Below are 11,697 nucleotides of genomic sequence, written 5' to 3'. Positions count from 1 at the left end.
TTGCAACTTTTGGTCGCTAGTAAAAAGCATTGCCTGTACCGGAAGTAGCAGACGATGTGCGCGTGACGTCACGGGTTGTAGGGCTCCTCACATCCTCACATTGTTTACAATCATAGCTTCCAGCAGCAAGAGCTATTCGGATCAAGAAAGTGACGATTTCCCCATTAATTTGAGCGAGGATGAAAGATTCGAGGATGAGGAAAGTTAGAGTGAAGCACTAAAAAAAAGAAAGAAAAGAAAAGGCGACGGCTCCAAGCGGCGGCAGTGGGAGCGTTTCAGATATTAGACACATTTACTAGGATAATTCTGAAAAATCCCTTATCTGCTTATTGTGTTAGTATTTTAGTGAGATTACAAAGTCATACCTGAATGTCGGATGGCTGCGGTGAACGACAGTGTCTCTGAGAGAAGCCGAGGAGCCAAGATCACAGCTGACTTTTTGAGCTGCAGGATGAGGTCCCATAATCCACTCAAGTCTCCGGTAAGAGCCGACTTAATATCACAATTTTCCCATCCAAAAACTTGCTGGTTGACATAGAGAAACATGTTCCCTTGACCGCTCTGTGTTAAAGCTTTACAACAAACAAAGAAACACCGGCTTTGTTTCAGTTGCTAAAGGAAGCTGCAACACACCGCTTTCCACCAACAGCATTCCTTTTTGACATCTCCATTATTAATTGAACAAATTGCAAAAGATTCAGCAACACAGATGTCCAAAATACTGTGTAATTATGCGATGAAATGAGACGACTTTTAGCCGTGTGTGGTGCTGGGAGAACATGTCCGCTCCAACCAATAACGTCACAAGCACACGTCATCATTACGCAACGTTTTCAACAGGAAACGGCGTGGCGCAGTGGGAGAGTGGCCGTGCGCAACCCGAGGGGCCCTGGTTCAAATCCCACCTAATACCAACCTCGTCACGTCCGTCGTGTCCTGAGCAAGACACTTCACCCTTGCTCCTGATGGGTGCTGGTTAGCGCCTTGCATGGCAGCTCCCTCCATCAGTGTGTGAATGTGTGTGTGAATGGGTAAATGTGGAAGTAGTGTCAAAGCGCTTTGAGTACCTTGAAGGTAGAAAAGCGCTATACAAGTACAACCCATTTATCATTTATCATTGATATATAAACTATCAGACTGCGTGGTCGGTAGTAGTGGGTTTCAGTAGGCCTGTAAATGCCCTATGCTTGTGTTGTTTTTCGGCTCTACGAATCGTACAAATCGCGAAAAAGATAAGCGTTTTTTAAGAGTTCCTCCAGAGGTAATTAAAAAGGTAAGGAGAGTACAAGATATCACTAAAACTACGAGAAAAGCGTCACTCCAGTCTTCGAATGCATACATTTTTTGGTGGTCACTTTTTTAAAGGTTTGTTTGATACGCTTTTAAAGGCCTACTGAAACGAGATTTTCTTATTCAAACAGGGATAGCAGGTCCATTCTATGTGTCATACTTGATCATTTCGAGGTATTGTCGTATTTTTGCTGAAAGGATTTAGTAGAGAACATCGACGATAAAGTTTGCAACTTTTGGTCGCTAATAAAAAAGCCTTGCCTGTACCGGAAGTTGCAGACGATGACGTCACTCGTGTGAAGGCTCCTCACATTGTTTATAATGGGAGCCTCCAACAAAAAGAGCTATTCGGACCAAGAAAACGACAATTTCCCCATTAATTTGAGCGAAGATGAAAGATTTGTGGCTGAGAATATTGATAGCGAAGGACTAGAAAAAAAAAAGAATAAATAAAGTTAAAAATTAAAAAAAAGGCGATTGCATTGTGAGCGATTCAGATGTTTTTAGACACATTTACTAGGATAATTCTGGAAGATACCTTATCTGCTTATTGTTTTAATAGTGTTTTAGTGTGATTTTAAAGATTGTAAAGACATACCTCGAGGTCGGATGGCTGCGGTGAACACGCAGTGTCTCAGAGAGAAGCTGACAGCTGCCTTTTTTGACATGACAGCTGCTGCAGGACGACGAATAATCCAGTGATGTCCCAGGTAAGGTATATATCACAATTTCCCCATCCAAAAACATGCTGGTTGATGTAGAGAAAACATGTTCGCTTGACCGCTCTGTGTTAAAGCTTCACAACAAACAAACAAACACCGGCTGTGTCTCGGTGCTAAAGACAGCTGCAATCCACCGCTTTCCACCAACAGCATTTTTCTTTATAGTCTCCATTATTAAATGAACAAGTTGCAAAAGATTCAGCAACACAGATGTCCAAATTACTGTGTAATTACGCCATGAACATAGACGACTTTTAGCCGTGTTTGGTTCAGCGCTAATATTTCCTTAGTCTGTGACGTCACGCGTACGCCTCATCATTCCGCGACGTTTTCAACAACAAAACTCGTAGAAAATGTAAAATTGCAATTTAGTAAACTAAAAAGGCTGTATTGGCATGTGTTGCAATGTGAATATTTCATCATTGATATATAAACTATCAGACTGCGTGGTCGGTAGTAGTGGGTTTCAGTAGCCCTTTAATGTTTATTATTTCCCCCATTTAAATATTATTTCGATATTTTTTTATTTGTTTAACCCCCTTGTGTAATGTTCATATTGTTGTTACTCAGCCAGCGTCTGATAGACCCGTTGCATTTTGTGGCTTTTAATGCCTCACAATCAAACACTTTTATGTAAAAATACTGAAACAAACGCTGGCTGAGTAACAATACGAATGTTGCACGGAAAATTTCTCTGCCAGTTTCTGCATCCCAAAGGGTTTCTTCTTTTGTGTTTCTGCACCAGCGGTTCCCACACAAGGTTGCCACATTGTTTGTCAACACTGTCTGCTCTCATTTTCTCGCACATTTGACCCTCTGATGTTCTGTGTACCTACACTCTGTCCTCCTCCTGTCAAGGCCTGCTGTGTGTGTGTGTGTGTGTGTGTGTGTGTGTGTGTGTGTGTGTGTGTGTGTGTGTGTGTGTGTGTGTGTGTGTGTGTGTGTGTGTGTGTGTGTGTGTGTTACACAGAACATCAATTTCCATACTTCTATTAGCCCCAGGTCCAGTGGACCCGGACATCTTATATGTAATAGAAAAGTGTTGGGGGGTGAATGGTGTGTGGTCATTAAATATGTATTCTGATACACGTTCTTCACAGAAAATGACCCAAAGTCAGTGAGTCTCAGTTTGAAAAATTGATTAATGCTATTATTTTTATTTTAATAAAAAATTAAAACGGGTCCCAAAGACCCGAACACCACACAAGGGTTAATACAAGTGTTTGAAAAAGCAACCAACTTGGAAAGTCTAAATAAAATAAAAATGAAATGTGAGAAAACACGAAAGAGTTAAGCTTTTACCAAAAGCAGCAATCTTAAATGAAACTTTCAGCACATACACAATGTTGACATCTATAGTTATATTTTGATAAAGACGGTGAAAAACACGTTACTAATAAACGGCATGCGCAACAACAACAAACATCCCTAGACATGAAGTTAAATCCTAAAATGCAACCTTACCCGAGCAAAAACAATGCAGAATTTATCCCGTAGAGTCTTGATACCAATTTCCTTGATGCAGCCACACACAAAGAAGTTGTAGACCTCCATGCTATTCCAAGTTTCCATTTGTTTTGTCGTGTAGAATAGTGTCTGGAGCACAATGGTTCGATATGTCTAAGAACGCGACCAAGGCATAATCCTTGATATCACTTGACAAATATTTTTATTTTTTTAAAGAAGTGATCTATTCCATTGCATATAATTTTTTTTGCTCGTATCTGCTTTTTGCAGGAAGATTTAAGCCTGTTTTGAACTCTAATAGTTCTTGCACTGCTTGCTATATCAATCAATCAATCAAAGTGTATTTATTATAGCCCAAAAAGTGCAAAAAAGGTTAAAAATCATACCCAGAATAGAGTTCCACAAGTCCCGCCACGAGCTGCACAATGAATGACCAAAAGGCACCCTGGAGAGAACCAGCGAAAGTGGGAGAGAAATTGAGGAAAAGTCAGAAAAATTGCAAAAAAGGTTAAAAATCATACCCAGAATGGGGTTCCACAAGTCCCGCCGCAGGCCCGAGGCTTCACAAGTGTCTCAAAGGGCTGCAAAAGCCACAACGACATCCTCGGCTCAGATCCCACATCAGGGCAAGAAAAAAAACGGGCAACCGGTGCAATGGATGTCAAGTGGATCTAGTTAATAGTGTGAGAGTCCAGTCCATAGTGGGGCCAGCAGGGGATCATTTTTAATGGAGACAAGTCAGCAGCGCAGAGAGGTCCCCAACTGATATACAGATGAGTGGTCCAAACTGAAAACAAAGTTTCATTGTACTTGTGCAATGACAATAAAGACTTACCTACAACCTGGGTCCCGACCTTGAATTTGTGGTCACCTAATAACCTCTCCACGCAGGAGAGGAGGGAAGAGCAGAAAAAAGACGTCAGATCAACTTGTCTAAAAGGGGGGTCCATTTAAAGTCTAGAGTATGTTGACCACCACTGGTTTTTACTTCCGGGAAGAAGTCACCTGTCGGAATATCAGCTATGAACGCTATGGCAAACACCCGATGGAGCCCAATATGACTCCACAGAAAGTGTTGACAAGTTCACACATAATCTATTTCCACTTATTTTACGGTCACACTTGCTGCTGCATCTAGCATCTTGGCATACATGACCAAGAAGACTCCATCAGGTCACAGCCACTTTTGGACTGCATGTCCAGTCATCTTTGAGAATCTTCTCTTCACTAGGAAGGAATACTGACTGTTCATCATCACAGTTGATCATAGCAATCCCCAGATGCACCTCCTTGTGCAGGGGTGTCAAACTCATTTAAGCTCTGGGGCCACATGGAGGAAAACCTATTCCCAAGTGGGCCGGACTGCTAAAATGATGTCATGATAACTTAAAAGTAAAGACAACTTCGGATTGTTTTCTTTGTTTAAAAATAGAACAAGCACAATCTGAAAACAAAGAAGTCATAATGTTGTTGTTTTTTTACACTTACATGTTGCTGTTCATAGCCGTCTATCTTTATTTGTCGTGATTTATCATTTCTGAATAAATGATGTCCATCAGTCCAATAGGTGTGAGTCTGGCAGAGTTTTAAAATGCTCTCATTGGTGTAACATTTTAATCTATCAGAAGATGTAATAAATAGAACATCAAAATCCAATTACAGCATGTTATTGATGTCATTTAGGGATTTTCCTCAACTGATGTACTAACATGTCGTTTTTTCTGCACATATGTAGCATCACCTACAACAAAACCTGTGAATTTGGACTCATTTCATGAATTCCACATGAAGTTATATATATATATATATATATATATATATATATATATATATATATATATATATATATATACATATATATAAATAATCCGTTAATGAATGAGTATATCTGTTCGGCCACGGTGTTCAATGGAGAAGTCTGATCTACAAAATTTGCAGGCAGCATACCCCTTACCCTTTGAGCTGTCCTGGATGAACTGAAATTATTTTTTTCCAATCATTTTGGAATTTGCAAGTGTACTTCTTCTTCTTACTCGTCATCGCCATGTCTCTTCTTCGTTCTTTTGCTTTGTCTCTGTTATGTTTTTGGACATTACTACTTGCTGTAGTTTTGAAGCAATGCATGAGGGGAATCCGGATGTTGTGTGTCAGTGTATTAACGTGCCGGCTGGAATAAACACACGCTGAAAATAGCTCCGTGCCTGCCTACTTTATGGGTTATAGATAGACCTATGGATAACGGAGACATATAAAATAGTCTCCTTTTCAGGTGAGAGATGACGCTGAAGGCAGTGCCTTTAAGGCACGCCCCCAATATTGTTGTCCGGGTGGAAATCGGGAGAAATTCGTGAGAATGGTTGCCCCGGGAGATTTTCGCGAGGGGCACTGAAATTCGGGAGTCTTCCGAGAAAATCGGGAGGGTTGGCAAGTATGCCTCTATCTCGACCGGGCACATAGCTCCGCCCCCTCTGAAGACATGCGCACTCTTGCATAGGGGATACAACTAATTGGTATTACGACATCCAGCGGACACATTTAGAAGAGCAGTTTCTTACATCCAAAAATTTCCGCTTATTTTTATACTTACCAAAATCATCTCGTGGGCCGGATAAAAGGGCCCGCGGGCCATATGTTTGACACCACTGCCCTAGTGACTGCCTTCCAGACTCATGAAGTAGACAAACTAGTATTTTTACTACATTCAACATGGCCGCAGCATTCCACTTATGCTCCTGTTCTAATGGCCTCTCGATTCAGTGGAACCATCAGAACCAGAAACACTGACTAAACTAGAACCTTCCAGAACGTCATTTTCTGAAGTTTCGTCTTCTTGTTGACCACATTGAAACTTTAAACCAAATCTCTGATTAATTTGTCGCCATATGTCCTGCTCGTCCTGCTGACTCGACACCAGCCAGGCCTATTATGCCATCACTGGGGGTTGGTGATGGTGGCGTGCATTCCGCCATCTGTAGATTCTCCACCTCCTCCGCTGCCCCCAGCAGAGACGAGGATGGATAATCCCAGACGTCCTGCGGGGGACGAAGCAGGGGGTTGAAGTTCATCTTCCGCTAATCGCCACACCATAAACCCCCCTACCCGCCCTCGCTCTGGGTGATATATCAATGGCCTTCTTCACCAGCAACATAGTCCATCCCGTGACTCACAGCTGCAGGTCAGAGGTCAAATCATTAGATGAGCCGAAGCACTTTGGTCCAAAGAGTTAGGAACCAGCTACACCATGTGACCATCAACTGGACCGTGTGACCATCAACTGGACCGTGTGACCATCAACTGTGCCAAGTAAGTGTCAGCTGGACCTTGTGACCATTAGCTGAGCCTTCCACATGTAGTACATATAGTACATGGATTCAAGTCCATCTTAAAGGAGTGAGGCTGAACAGGACCAGAAGAATTGAATTGGCTCAGACGGGACAAGTGAGACATACTAAGACTGAAACATAGAACAGAAGGTGGATTTTCTCTCAATCCACTTAGGAGAATCTGTCTTGTTTAAGCAATCTATTATCCACCCTGTCTTTTACACAGTAAACAACTAGAATACAGGTATTGTCCTCATTAAGGTCATTAGTAAGCCAAGGCCTATGCCAGATAACTTCAGATAAGAGGTGGTGTACAGCAGGCTCTTGCCAAATTTTAAAATCCAAATTCCAATTGAATTCCACAAATTTGAATGGCGATTCCAATTCCACTTGAAAGCAACATAATTGAGATTCAATTGAATTGTAATTAAAAATTTTGGTGAGCAGTATTTCAGAATCATGCTTCACAATATATTCCATACATTTACATAATTCAATTATTGCTATTACTCATACTTAGGTACACTTTAATATTTTAATCACAGCAAAAGTTTTCACAGATTTTATAAAACACTATATCATTGTGTAAATGCTAAAAGCAAAAAATATACACACTTCATTTATTATGTATTCATCGTGTGTATTGTACATTAACACAGCTTTTAAACGTGCATGAGAGGGAAAGAGAGAGATACACGCACCACTTGAACACATCCATCTTTCAAGGAAAATGCTACAAACAATAAAAATAAAAGGATGAAATTACCTGACAAGAGCACATTTTCCTCTTCAGTAGTGCTGTATGCTGACCACAGTGACACCCAGTGTTCTTCTTTTTCTTCTTTGTTGTCTAACGGTGGCTGCAAAGTATATATATATATATATATATATATATATATATATATATATATATATATATATACACATACATACATATATATATATATATAGTATATATACATATATGTATACATGTATATATACATATAAATATATATATACATATACACATATATGTATATAGATATAAAGAAATATATATATATACACATATATATATATACATATGTAAATGGTCATGAAAATAAAGAAAGCGAGATATATATATATATATATATATATATATATATATATATATATATATATATATATATATATATACACACACACACACACACTGCAGGCCAAAAGTTTGGACACACATTGTCATTCAATGTGTTTTTATTTTCATGACTATTTACTTTGTCAATTGTCCCTGAAGGCATCAAAACTATGAATGAACATATGTGGAGTTATGTACTTAACAAAAAAAGGTGAAATAACTGAAACATGTTTTATATTCTAGTTTCTTCAAAATAGCAATCCTTTGCTCCGATTACTTTTTCCCACACTGTTGGCATTCTCTCGATGAGCTTCAAAAGGTAGTCACCTGAAAGGGTTTTCACTTCACAGGTGTCATAGTTTTGATGCCTCCCGTGACAATCTACAATGTAAATAGTCATGAAAATAAAGAAAACGCATTGAAATGAGAAGGTGTGTCCTAACTTTTGGCCTGTACTGTATATTTTTATATATAGATATACTGCATATCTTTGGTCACATTTAGATTTAAGATTTGATTTAGATTTAACATTTGGGTTTAGGAGCAGCACGGTAAGAAGGTCCTGGGTTCAATCCCGGGGCTCAGGTCTTTCTGTGTGGAGTTTGCATGTTCTCCCCATGACTGCGTGGGTTCTCTCCGGGTACTCCGGCTTCCTCCCACCTCCAAAGACATGCACCTGGGGATAGGTTGATTGGCAACACTAAAAACTGGCCCCAGTGTGTGAATGTCAGTCTGAATGTTGTCTGTCTATCTGTATTTAATTCATATTTAGCTCATTTAATCGCATTTAAGTTTAAATTATTTTTTTTCAAATATCTTTTGTAATTTACTCTAAATAGTATATCTAAATGTTAAATCTAAAAGCTCAATCTTGAATCTAATTCTGAATCCAAAATCTAAATGTTAAATCTACACCCAAATTAAATACAAATGTTAAATAATAATCCGAGCGCTAAATGTTAAATCTTAAATTTATATCTTAAATCTAAATCTTGAATCTAAATCCATCCATCCATCCATCCATTTCCTACCGCTTGTCCCTCTTGAGGTCCCAGCTGCATTCAGACGGAAGGCTGGTGACTTGTACAGGGTGTACCCCGCCTTCCGTCCGAATGCAGCTGGGACCTTAAGAGGGACAAGCGGTAGAAAATGGATGGATGGATGGATTTAGATTCAAGATTTAGATTTAAGGTTTAAATTTAAGATTTAACATTTAGCGCTCACATTATTATTTAACATTTGTATTTAATTTGGGTGTAGATTTACTATTTAGATTTTGGATTTAGAATTAGATTTAAGACTTAGTGTTTAGATTTAACATTTAGATATACTATTTAGAATAAATTACAAAAGATATTTAAAAAAATATTTTAAACTTAAATGCGATTAAATGAGCTAAATGTGAGAAAAGTGAGTTAAATATGAGATATATGTCTAGAAAAGTGTGACTGGACATTTTACACCCCAGAATTAACACGTCACATCACAAAACACATAGTTCATTCAGTGGCTGTCCAAAAACTTGAGAGTTCTTGGTTTGATTCCAGCATATGCTATCAGTCGCTGCTATTGTGTCCTTGAGCAAGATACCCACCTTTCTCCCAGTGCCACCCACACTGGTAGAAATCTATCTTGCCACCACCCGGCTTGAATGTATGGGTTTCCCAATGCAAGGCACTTAGGGACAATTGTGAAAAAGCGCTATATAAAAATCATTCTACCGCTTGTCCCTTTTGGGGTCGGGGGGTGCTGGAGCCAATCTCAGCTGCATTCATCCATTCATTCACAGCAACACATGAACAATTAATACCAACAATACCCTTTAGGATCATACAGTCCACATAATCTGATGGTCTTTTGCTGTAAATGAGTGACAGCTCATTGAATATTTTACAATTATCCACAATGTCACATGTTTTCTTTTTTGTGTTTGTTGATCTAAACATGTTTATCCTTGAGAATAAGTTAAGTCTAGTTAGATATTAACTTTGCGTTCCAGCAGGTGGGAAACTACAAGATGTGACTATAAACATGGTGTGATCGAAACTTGATGGTTTTACTTCTGAGACTAACATGATGTTTGCTAAACTGCTAATTGTCAGAGTAAACGTACAACTAGTCAACTAAAACAAAACTATTAATGACAACTGGCAACAACACTCCTGTGTCCCACGCAGTGAACAAGGCGCAGGTGATCACTTTAATAACATATGTTTTTGACGGAATCATGTGAGTATTATCAGGTAATACAAAGTTTAGTTTTACTTTAAAGGCCTACTGAAACCCACTACTACCGACCACGCAGTCTGATAGTTTATAAATCAATGATGAAATATTAACATTGCAACACATGCCAATACAGCCAATTTAGTTTACTAAATTATAATTTTAAATTTCCCGCAGAGTTTCTTGTTGAAAACGTCGCGGAATGATGACGCGTATGATGACGCGTGTTTGTGACGTCTCGGGTTGTAGCGGACATATAAGCCCAGCACCACTTACGGCTAAAAGTCGTCTCTTTTCATCGCATAATTACGCAGTACTTTGGACATCTATGTTGCTGAATCTTTTGCAATTTGTTCAATTAATAATGGAGACGTCATATAAGAATGCTGTTGGTGGAAAGCGGTGGATTGCAGCTGCCTGTAGCACCTAAACACAGCAGGTGTTTCTTTGTTTTTGTGAAACTTTAACACACAGCGGACAAGCAAACATGTTTCCTTACGTCAAGCAGCAAGTTTTTGGATGGGAAAATTGTGATATTAAGTCGGCTCTTACCGGAGACTTCAGTGGATTATGGGACCTCTTCCCGTAGCGGTCAAAAAGGCAGCTGTGATCTTGGCTCCTCGGCTTCTCTCAGAGACACTGGCGTTCATCGCAGCCATCCGACTTTCAGGTATGACAGTAGATAGATAGATAGATAGATAGTACTTTATTGATTCCTTCAGAAGAGTTCCTTCAGGAAAATTAAAATTCCAGCAGCAGTGTACAGAGTTGAGATCAATTTAAAAAAAAAAAAAAAAGTAAAAAGTAAATAATGGGGGTTTAAAAGGAAACAAAATGGAGAAATATTACACAAAAGAATAAAAACAATGGGAATAACAATATAACAGTAAAATAAGAATATAACAAGACAAAGTAGGCAGTAGTGACCATGTTATGAAAACGTATTGCACTGTTAATGTTTTGCATCCTAATACCCCCCGTCCCCCGTCCCAGAGAGGAGTTGTACAATCTCACTAAAATACTATTAACACAATAAGCAGATAAGGGATTTTCCAGAATTATCCTAGTCCATCCATCCATCTTCTTCCGCTTATCCGAGGTCGGGTCACGGGGGCAGCAACCTAAGCAGGGAAGCCACTTCGTCTAGCTCTTCCCGGAGGATCCCGAGGCGTTCCCAGGCCAGATGGGAGACATAGTCTTTCCAACGTGTTCTGGGTCTTCCTCGTGGCCTCCTACCCGTCGGGAGGTGTTTGGGTGGCATCCTGACCAGATGCCCGAATCACCTCATTTGGCTCCTCTCGATGTAGAGGAGCAGCGGCTTTACTTTGAGTTCCTCTCGGATGACAGAGCTTCTCACCCTATCTCCAAGGGAGAGCCCCGCCACCCGGCTGAGGAAACTCATTTCGGCCGCTTGTACCCGTGATCTTATCCTTTCGGTCATGACCCAAAGCTCATGACCATAGGTGAGGATGGGAACGTAGATCGACCGGTAAATTGAGACCTATGCCTTCCAGCTCAGCTCCTTCTTCACCACAACGGATCGATACAGCGTCCGCATTACTGAAGA

At 39.8% G+C, this 11,697-nt stretch overlaps 1 long non-coding RNA gene across 1 annotated transcript; it reads right to left on the bottom strand.

Annotated features, from left to right (window-relative positions):
• Positions 1–3,290: 3,290 nt before the first annotated feature.
• On the bottom strand, positions 3,291–5,241 carry LOC133568646 (uncharacterized). The gene is made up of 4 exons (XR_009809644.1): positions 4,315–5,241; positions 4,001–4,241; positions 3,866–3,924; positions 3,291–3,608 (listed from the first exon to the last, which is right to left on the bottom strand). It is a non-coding gene; the product is annotated as an uncharacterized LOC133568646 (long non-coding RNA).
• Positions 5,242–11,697: the final 6,456 nt, after the last annotated feature.

The sequence above is a fragment of the Nerophis ophidion genome, linkage group LG14 (genome assembly GCF_033978795.1).
Source record: "Nerophis ophidion isolate RoL-2023_Sa linkage group LG14, RoL_Noph_v1.0, whole genome shotgun sequence".
NCBI classification, from domain to species: domain Eukaryota; kingdom Metazoa; phylum Chordata; class Actinopteri; order Syngnathiformes; family Syngnathidae; genus Nerophis; species Nerophis ophidion.
The sequence above is the reverse complement of the archived record's forward strand: the minus strand, read 5'-3'. Positions and strand labels throughout refer to the sequence as shown.